The sequence below is a fragment of the Mesoplodon mirus genome, assembly GCF_964341445.2.
Source record: "Mesoplodon mirus genome assembly, chromosome: 9".
In the NCBI taxonomy this organism is placed as follows: domain Eukaryota; kingdom Metazoa; phylum Chordata; class Mammalia; order Artiodactyla; family Ziphiidae; genus Mesoplodon; species Mesoplodon mirus.
In genome coordinates, this window is record NC_138985.1 from 76,099,445 (window position 1) to 76,109,559 (window position 10,115).

Below are 10,115 nucleotides of genomic sequence, written 5' to 3' on the forward strand. Positions count from 1 at the left end.
TGTAGGGATTTATAGAGTAATTGAAGGAGAAATGACATTTTTACAATAGTGAGTTCTCCCTTACAGGAATTTGTTCTCTTTCAGTTCATTGAGGTCTTCTTTTACAACTTTCAGGAAAGCTTTAGCTTTTCTTTTTCATTTAGACATGACCACCTTTTGGTTATTTGTGAGTTCTAAAGTGGTTCTTATGTGTGTGCTACACTTTTTAAATACTTCTTTCATTTTCTATTTGATAAAAATGTCACATAGGTAGAAAATTGTGTTAATTTTTAATTTGGCCACTTGTTTATTTTAGATGTCTAAAAATGGGAAATTAATTTTCTTTTTTCATTATAATGTTTGAAAATAATTGCAATTTTGAATTCTGCATCCCAATATTCATATCTTATCTAGTAAAGTTCCATTTTATTTCTAGCTTGCCAATTTTTTTTTTTTTTTTTTTTTTTTTTTTTGTGGTACGCGGGCCTCTCACTGTTGTGGCCTCTCACATTGTGGAGCACAGGCTCCGGACGCGCAGGCTCAGCGGCCATGGCTCACGAGCCCAGCCACTCCGCAACATGTGGGATCTTCCCAGAACGGGGCACAAACCCGTGTTCCCTGCATTGGCAGGCGGACTCTCAACCACTGCGCCACCAGGGAAGCCCTGAAACAGTTTTAAATCTACAGAAAAATTGTGAAGATACTACAGAGAATGCCCACATACCCTACACACAGTCTCCTCCATTGTTATTACTCTATATTATAGAATGGTAAGTGTGAAATAATCAATGAAACAGTATCAATATATTATTACTGACTAAATCCATACTTAATTTGAATTCCCTTAATTTTTACCTATTTTCTTTCTGTAACAGGATATTGTATTACATTTAGATTCCTCTTGGTTGTGACAATTTCTCCGAATTTTCTTGTTTTTGATGACCTTTGCATTTTGGGGAGTACTGGTCAGTTATTCTGCAGAGTGTGTCCCTCAAGATTTGTTAGTTACTTTTTACATGATTAGACTCTGGTTGTGCATTTTGGGGAGAAAGTCCAGAAAGGAAAAGTGCCATTCTCATTACATCATATCAAGGATACAATATCAACATGGCTTAAAACTGATGTTAACCTTGAGGTCGTTTGGCAGGTGTTTCTATTGTAAAGTTACTTCCCTCCACTTTTTCATAGTGTTGTCTTTGGAAGGGAGTCACTATGTACAGCCCATACATAACGAGTGGGAAGTGACACTTCACCTCCTTGAGAGCAGAGTATTGACAAAAATTATTTAGAGTTTTTTTGCATAGAAAATTTGCCTATTTGTCCTCATTTAACTCAATCATTTGTTTGTATCAACATAAGACATAGATATTTATTTATACTGTGGCATATAATTCGACTCTGCTTTATTTGTTGTTCAAAGTGTTCCAGCTTTGGCAATTGGGAAATCTTTCAGTTAGCTCCTGTGTTCCTTTGACATACCCCCATCAGTGTGTATGTACTATTTTGGGGGAGAGGAGGCATATCTATATTTTCTGGCACTATACGATACATCAGGCTCATCTTGTATATTTCCTGCCCCAGTCCTAGAATCAGCCTTTTTTTCCAGGAGGTGCTGGTTCCTTTTATTGGAGAGTGGCATTAGAAACCACGAGCTGGGCAGTAGATGTGCCCGTTGCTTCTGGGCCCACTCAGCTGAAAGAACAAGTAAATATATTCATGGATACTAACCCATGTATTTATACATGCTTATAACTATTTCTATATGTAACCATCTGTATCTATGTTAAGCCATGAGTTCATACTGATGTCACCAAACCTTATCCATTACCACATAGAACATTCCTTTGTTTATCTGTAACTGCTTACTTCAACATTGAGAAACCTGGCTCTCACTATCCACCATCCATTTACTTAATTGTTCAATTCTAGTATAAATATTACTGGTTTTAACCTTGTTAACCCATATCCCCTGGACACAAATTTATCAAGGAGAGTATAGTGCTATGCAAAGTTTCTTTGCCTTTAGTCTTACAAACTAAACTAATTTACAAAGTTACTTAGGTTAGCACCGTTTTCCCCAATTGGCAGTGATATTGTTTGATGCATTTATAATGCATTTATATGATTTTTATGTATATATTTCCATTTCTGTACCAAAATTCTCCATCTGTGTTTTCATATTCTGACTATATTAAACATAATCTTGTGTTTTGTAAGATAATCTCCTTTATGCTTCTCCTGTGGTCCTTCTTTTATTTTCTGTTTGTTGTTGTTTTTACTCAAATTTTGTCCTGTTATATACTTGGCGACTTTTGTTTATAAGTTAAACATTACATGTGAAATGTTTTAGAGATCATTTGAGCTTCTGGATAATGTTATCTTTCTCCAGAGAGGATTTACTTTTTCTCTGGCAGGCAGATGACAAACCTAATTAATATAATCAGCACTTGAAATTATAACAGCTGGTCTTTATTCTCTGGTTTATTTTCAGTTCAACTTTAATCATTATTTTGTAGACCTTTAGGTTCCCAAACCTCAGTTATTTACAAGAACTTTTCCTCATTGGCAAGTCCTGATTTCCACACCCCCCTGCCACCGGCCCTTAACCGCATGAGACTATGGAAAGTTCTGCTCAAGTTTTCAACTACTTCTCAGTTACAGCTTTTAGTATCACCAATCAACATGCTGGCAAAGCAGCACCCAATGTCATTTTTACCTCTTTTGACTTCCAGTTTCTCCAAAATAGTGGCTAAAAAAATTCATATTGCTTAAGCAGCTTTTGGATGGTCTCAAGGAGATGGTTTTAAAATATTTTTGAAGATTATTGCATATGACTGTCCCATCCATCTTTCCTGGAATAGCAAGCACTCACTCCCACTCCTTCCTGTATCTCTACCCTAACATCTGGGATGAATTTTCTTCTTCCAGAATCTTTTAAAAACAATAAAACAGGGCTTCCCTGGTGGCGCAGTGGTTAAGAATATGCCTGCCAATGTAGGGGACATGGGTTTGAGCCCTGGTCCAGGAAGATCCCACATGCCGCGGAGCAACTAAGCCCGTGAGCCACAACTACTGAGCCCACATGCCACAACTACTGGAAGCCCATGCGCCTAGAGCCCGTGCTCCACAACGAGAAGCCACCACAATGAGAAGCCTGCACACCGCAATGAAGAGTAGCCCCCGCTCGCCACAACTAGAGAAAGCCCGAGCACAGCAACAAAGACCCAAAGCAGCCAAAATAAATAAAATAAATAAATTTATTAAAAAAACAATAAAACAGACCCAAAATGGAGTTGCTTAGGCTAAGCCCTATGTCACCAAACTGAGACTTAATTACAGTTTGGACTCTCCCAGAAATGGAATCTTAAACCAGCCAATCAGGAATCATCTGATCAGCACTAGTGAGGTAATCTGCTTGATAGATCCCTGCCATCCCCTATAGAAAAGTAACCTTGCAATAACCAACCCACTTTTTTGTCCAGTATTAACTACCTTGTTGTTCCTGCTTCCTCCTGCGTATAAAGTCTTTCATTTTGTAGAGCTACTCAGAATCACTTTCCATCTGCTAGATTAGGTGCTGCTTAATTCATGAATCATTGAATAAAGCCAATAAGATCTTTAAAATTTACTCAGTTGAATTTTTTTGTAAACATACTTCTATACTGAATGTTTAGATCTTTGGGCTTCTAGATTGATGGGTGGCTGCATCTACTATTGGATTCTCTGCCTTAGGTCTCTACCTAGGTTTATTTTCAAACTTCTTGCTCCATAAAGATGAGAAAATCTGAGATCCAGTTCACCAGGTTTAGCAAATGCCACCAGGAAAAAAATTCATTCATTTTTCTCCATACATCTCTCTAACACCAGTCTTTACTAGATTAAGTAGCTTGTCATTTCTTTAATGCTTTGAAGAAGATATTTTTCTTACTCCTTTACCAGTAGCCATATTACATTAATTAAAATGCTTTTCAAATCTTATCTCATTATTTTACATTGTTTTTCCTTTTCTTTTCATTATGGAAAAAGTCTTAAGTTTGACTGCTATTTCACTGAATCATGTTTTAAAATTTTAAATCTGTATTCTGTTTCTCATTTTGGTTTTAACTTCTTTTTAAAATTCCACTCAATTTTTCCTTATTTAAATGGTTCCTAATCGGGACTTTTGATAAATTGTATAGATGCAGTTTCTTCTTGACTATCATTGAGAATAGATTTACACATTTTCTAAAATTCCTTTTGTCCTTCTAGTTCTATTTCATAAGATAATCTTAGTTTACAAAGGTTTATTTCTATTTAAGTATGTTTTCTTATGTTTAGTGAAGCTTTAAAAATTGTTTTAAAGAGAGTTTTCTTCTTTTTCAGTAGAAAACTTAGATAATTTATATCTGGTTGCTTCTATTCCTGTTTTGATATGTTCAAATAGTTCAGTCCTGACAAAACAAAGTAGAAGTGCTTAGCTTGGCCATAACATTACATTGCTAATTTAGAAACACAGAAGCTTGTTGGGAATAGAGTGGAAGCCAATATTAGCTTGGCTTCTGTGTCAAATTAATTTTGAATTTTGTGTGGTATAGCACGGAATTAGGGTTTCCATTCACGTCAAAATAAGCTTGTACAAGCACCGCCACAGAATCCAAATTCAGTGCAACTGCCTTTGTCCGGTGTGCTTCCCAAAAGTGACTGAGGGAAATGTTTGTATTGCACATGCCCCATAACTTGTCTCTGATTCTAGCATTTATTAATTGATAAGGTTTCTAAGTAAAGCTCTTCCAGGTTTTCTCCCATTTACTTTCATGTGGTATATTCCTTTGTATTACCAAGGAGCCAAGTAGTGTGTCTCCTTTCTCCCATTTGGTTATTTCCACTGTTCATGGGAGAAATTAATCAGAATCCCTAATCTGTGGATATTACTTTGATATTCTTCTGAATTTATTAAAATCTAATTTTAATGAAATTTTTTTTTCGAAGTAGGGGCAGTGAAATTAGATAAGTGTGTTCAGGTGTTATCTGTGAGTATACAAAATATTTTATTTTAAACATTGTTTTTGTCTAAACTGATGACAACATATCAAAGTAACATAGGATATTGCTTTTTGAAGGAAATTAGATGTCATTAATTCCATCTTTATGAACATAGTTATTTTTAAAATTCTTATTGAAAGAACTCTTTTAAACATATATGTATATGTACATATATACAATCATATAGTATTATTTACATACATTAAAATAAATACAGGGCTTCCCTGGTGGCACAGTGGTTGAGAGTTCGCCTGCCGATGCAGGGGACGCAGGTTCGTGCCCCAGTCCGGGAGGATCCCGCATGCCACGGAGCGGCTGGGCCCGTGAGCCATGGCCGCTGAGCCTGCGCGTCCGGAGCCTGTGCTCTGCAACGGGAGAGGCCACAACAGTGAGAGGCCCGCGTACCGCCAAAAAATAAATAAATAAATAAATAAATATAAGCAAAACAAATTGATAAGTTATTTATAACATTTTTAAACATTCTGAGATTTACTATTTTTAATATGTTTGCAATTCAGGCGCATGGTGACTTGTTTAAATACTTGATACTCTCTACCTAAATCTACTGGAACAGTTATTTGATTGGCTATCTGCCCCTGAATTTGTCTAATTTTCACAACTGATGCATTCAAGTTGTTCTTTTACTATTTTCCAGCAGACTCTGGAGTCTATCTTGTATAAATGCCAAGGGAACTTGGAGAACTAATTTCCAATTTGCCTTCCTGCTGTCTACTGTTGATTGTGTGCCCCAAATAGGCTAACTGTGTTCCTTTTTTATGTTTCACCATCATCTAATAGAGAAGAACTTTAGTGAGGTATGCAAACCTCCTGCTAAAAAATCAATTTAGATGTTTGTTAACAATGTGTATTCCAGAGTCTATACTATACTTATTGAAGCAGAATATCTTGGGAAATAGTGCAGAAAACTAAATATTTACCAAGTTCACTGGGTGATAATTGTGCACAGTGAAGTTGATATCCACTGCCACCATGATTCAGAGCAAGTCTTGGAATTAGCCAGATGTGGGGTCCAAGGAAATTGCTATTTACTATATGTAGGATTGTGGAAATGGACTTAACATGTGTGGCTCATCTTACATATCTGAAGTACAGTATACTATAGACTGTAGTACAGACTAGATATGAAAATATAGTAAAGTATTACTTATAAATCTTTTAGTACAATTCTTGGAACCAATTACATTTCATCAAATATAAGATGCCATCGATTTAAAGATGTAAGATTATTTTATGTATAGTAGGAAGAAGAGGAATTACACTATGACGATACTCAGTAATCACGTAGACATTTTATTTTGTATTTATTGAAAGTTATTTTAAACATGTATATACATATATCTAATCATATAGCATTATTTGAATACATTAAAATAAAACATAAGCAAAATGAATTCTTGGAGGCATTTCTAAAACTTCTAAACATTCTGAGATTGACTCAATACCTTTGAAATTCATAAGTCCATCTTCTGTTCTACCAGCATCATGATACAAACATTACTGAAAAGAATGGTCAACTGTTGGCTCAGGGTGTTTATTTGTCCAGCCAGTGACTTATTTTTCCAGTTTGGATGCTAGAAATAAAACAATTTTATCAGAAGGTATCAACAAAAGATTTTCAAATTATACCATGACTAACATTCTTTCTTCAGATTGGTCCCAAGATGATTTTTGATTTAACAGTTAAGTGACTGCAATTGTCTAGTCAAACTTTCATGAGTAACAACCATGTTTACTCAAGGACAACTGACAAACATGTCACAACTGACATGAGACTGAGAGTGACTGAAAGATTTAGTAGTCAACCCAAATACAGAGATATTACAATATGGGAAAATTGTGCATTATTATTTGAAAAAAAGAATTAGGGAAGGACAGTAGTATGTGCTCAAGAAAAATGGTAAGCAGATAGTAGCTGCCATTTTTTTTTTTTTTTTTTTGCGGTACACGGGCCTCTCACTGCTGTGGCCTCCCCCATTGCGGAGCACAGGCTCCAGATGCGCAGGCTCAGCGGCCATGGCTCACGGGCCCAGCTGCTCCGCGGCATGTGGGATCTTCCTGGACCGGGGCACAAACCCGTGTCCCCTGCATCGGCAGGCGGACTCTCAACCACTGAGCCACCAGGGAAGCCCTGTCATTTTCTATTGAGTGCTTTATTGTGGTCCTCTCTTACACCATGTGCTTGACACCTACTTCTATCTTTCAGATCTTGACCTTGTAGAAGTGTCTGAGTCTCCATTACTTTACCAGATCCCCCTGTAACATTTTTCCTACTTGCCTAGAGCTCATCAAATACCCGTTAACTGAGGTTGTGTATCTAAAGTCCTTTGCACACAGCAGTCCTTCAGTAAATGTTAGGTTCTATCCTTTGCCCCTATGCTGCTGAGACCCTCCCTGAATGCCTTGTCTCCAGGTCACAGCCATCCGTAACCTGGTCTGCCCCAGCTTCCTTAACCCACTTTTTTTTTTTGCGGTATGTGGGCCTCTCACTGTTGTGGCCTCTCCCGTTGCGGAGCACAGGCTCCGGACGCACAGGCCCAGCGGCCATGGCTCACGGGCCCAGCCGCTCCACAGCATGTGGGATCTTCCCAGACCGGGGCACGAACCCATTTCCCCTGCATCGGCAGGCAGACTCTCAACCACTGCGCCACCAGGGAAGCCCCTTAACCCACTTTTAATGCCTATAGAGGTTTCTGAACTCCACCTAGAGATTCATTCTACTTCTATAATTATTTTGTAAACCATGGAATACTATATGAGAATATTAATGATGCATCTCTTTTTCTTTTTTTTTTTTTAACAGACATTTTGCCTTTACTGCTGCAAGATATTGGAAATCTGTTCAAGGTTTTGACCTTTTATGAATCTGCATTTTTCACTCAGGCTAATATAAGGTAAAGATTATGTACAAAGGTTATTTTCCCCTTCTGCTTCATGAGCAGTAATATATAGTTATAATTTTACCAAAACTGGGAGATAAGTATCTGTTGGTCCCTATGTCACTTCTGCTCTTAATTCTACAGATCCCAATCAGTTATTTAAATTGACTTTCAAAGTCCTTGGTAATCTGGCTCCATATTAATTCTTCAACCCTGTCTCCTTATGCTTTCTTCTAAAAACCTCTGCTCAAGTCAGGTTGATCTCATCACGGTCTTCTGAACACACCATGAGCATTCCCACCTTTACTCTTCAAACATCCCTGCAGCTAAAACAAATTTCATTTTCTCCTTTTTTTCTCAAGTGTTGCATCTTCTCCTGCTATTCTAGAACACACTCATATTTCCCTTCTTTCATTCATTCAATACATATTCCTTGCATATATATTATTACCAGGCAAGTAAATAAGAAAAACAAAAGCCTCTGTCATCTTGGAACAATAAAGGGTGTAGGAAAATCAAATAATAAACCTAACTATAAAATATATTTTTAAATATTATGATTATGCTAAGGAAATTTGAATAATTGGAATAAATTAACAGACTTTATCAATAACTGTCAATTCCAATCTATAGCATGTTCAAATATTGTGCGTTGGATTGTTATTTTACTCATATGTATATAGCTTGCCTCCATAATTAGAGCATAGAATCAAAGAAACTGAATTAATTCATATATGCAGTAGAATTATCAGTGCATTAAGAAATAAGAAAGCAATTCAAACTTTGCTCATTTCCCTCATAAGATGGCTTACAATCACCTGGTGTATAAACACATTAAAGCCTCACAATAACACAAGTATCTGTTACCTACGCTGACTGTTGTGTTTCCCCTACCCTGTGCAGGGGAAGTGGGCATTCTTATGTTCTCCTTGAGGATAAGTAAGAGTAGAAATGAATTGGAGGGGAAGATGATGCTTGTCTCTTGCCAGAGAATTGGCCAGCAACTCAGTCTCAGGGAATAAAGGGGCAGAGAGTAGATTCCTATATCCCCAGTGTTTTCCAGGGCCACTAATTGGACAAAGCTTAATACTGCAACCACATAATAAGTAATAAGTATAAGATTGTATACCACAATCTTAATACTATAGCCACAGAACCTGCTCAGAATATTTAAGCTGGAGTGAACAAATTCTATCAGGTGGTGACAGTCTATATTGCCCAGACTTAATGAATGATGAATATAAGGACCCTCACATCTATGTTGATAAGCACTAATAAGTTATTACAGAATTGCACTGAATATTTAAATTAGAGTGTAGATTGTTTCACCTATTATTGTTAAAACCAAAGATGTTGATAACATTTTCCGTGGATTTAATAAGTATCTAGTGTCCTTGCTATTTGCTTAGTATTAACTGACAATTCTGTAGATACCAAACTTTTAGCGTAATATTTGTATAATTTTATAAAACATCAAAACTTCTCTCTCATGCTTATAGGAATAAAAATTTGGCAGTGAATTCAGCACATGAGATATTAAAATTTACCTTTCACTCTTGCATTTTAAATGACATCTGTAAATAACTTAAATATCTGTAGGAATATTTCTACTTCTTTTCCCTTTGAGTACTGCTGTCTGCAGAGTTCTCATCTGAATGTGGAAATCTATAGTAGATAGTATTATGGCTCCACAGGACGTTACATTGGGCTCCTTGGAACTGGAGGTAAATCATCTCTACAAAAGTTTCCTTCTTATAGTTGAAGAGCCCATACTGGTTTGTCTATAAACATTTGGAAATCTCAATTCTTCTCCCACTCTTTGAGCCCTAATCAGCTGTTACTTTTGACATTATTTTTCCCCTCTTATTCATGAGGTCACCATTCTTTTTTATTTTTCAAGAGGCATTATATGTTCAATTTCAACAGATGTATTACTTTAAAAATGCCTTAATGAGTTATATTCATCTGTGAAAACAGATGTATGGACAAAATAACTCAAAGAAAAGTTTATACCAAAACTCATGTAATGGGTGTTGAATGGTTCCAATCACCTGGAAAAAAAGATGTTAGAATAGATTTAGTAATCATTGAGAGTTGCTAATCAAACATCTTCTGTTTCTTTTTTCCCCTGTTCTTTTATTTTCTGCTACTTGCATCAACTTGGGCTCAGGGATTTTGGCCCTGGATTCCAGCCCATTTTTCCCATTGGAAGTTTTT

At 36.5% G+C, this 10,115-nt stretch overlaps 1 long non-coding RNA gene across 1 annotated transcript in view; it reads left to right on the forward strand.

Annotated features, from left to right (window-relative positions):
* Nucleotides 1-7,908, forward strand: part of LOC309810467 — a 16,054-nt gene extending 8,146 nt beyond the window's left edge. The window contains exon 3 of the long non-coding RNA XR_014294994.1: nt 7,823-7,908. This is a non-coding gene — a long non-coding RNA (uncharacterized lncRNA). The remainder of the gene's footprint in view (nt 1-7,822) is intronic.
* The last annotated feature ends 2,207 nt before the right edge of the window (nt 7,909-10,115 follow it).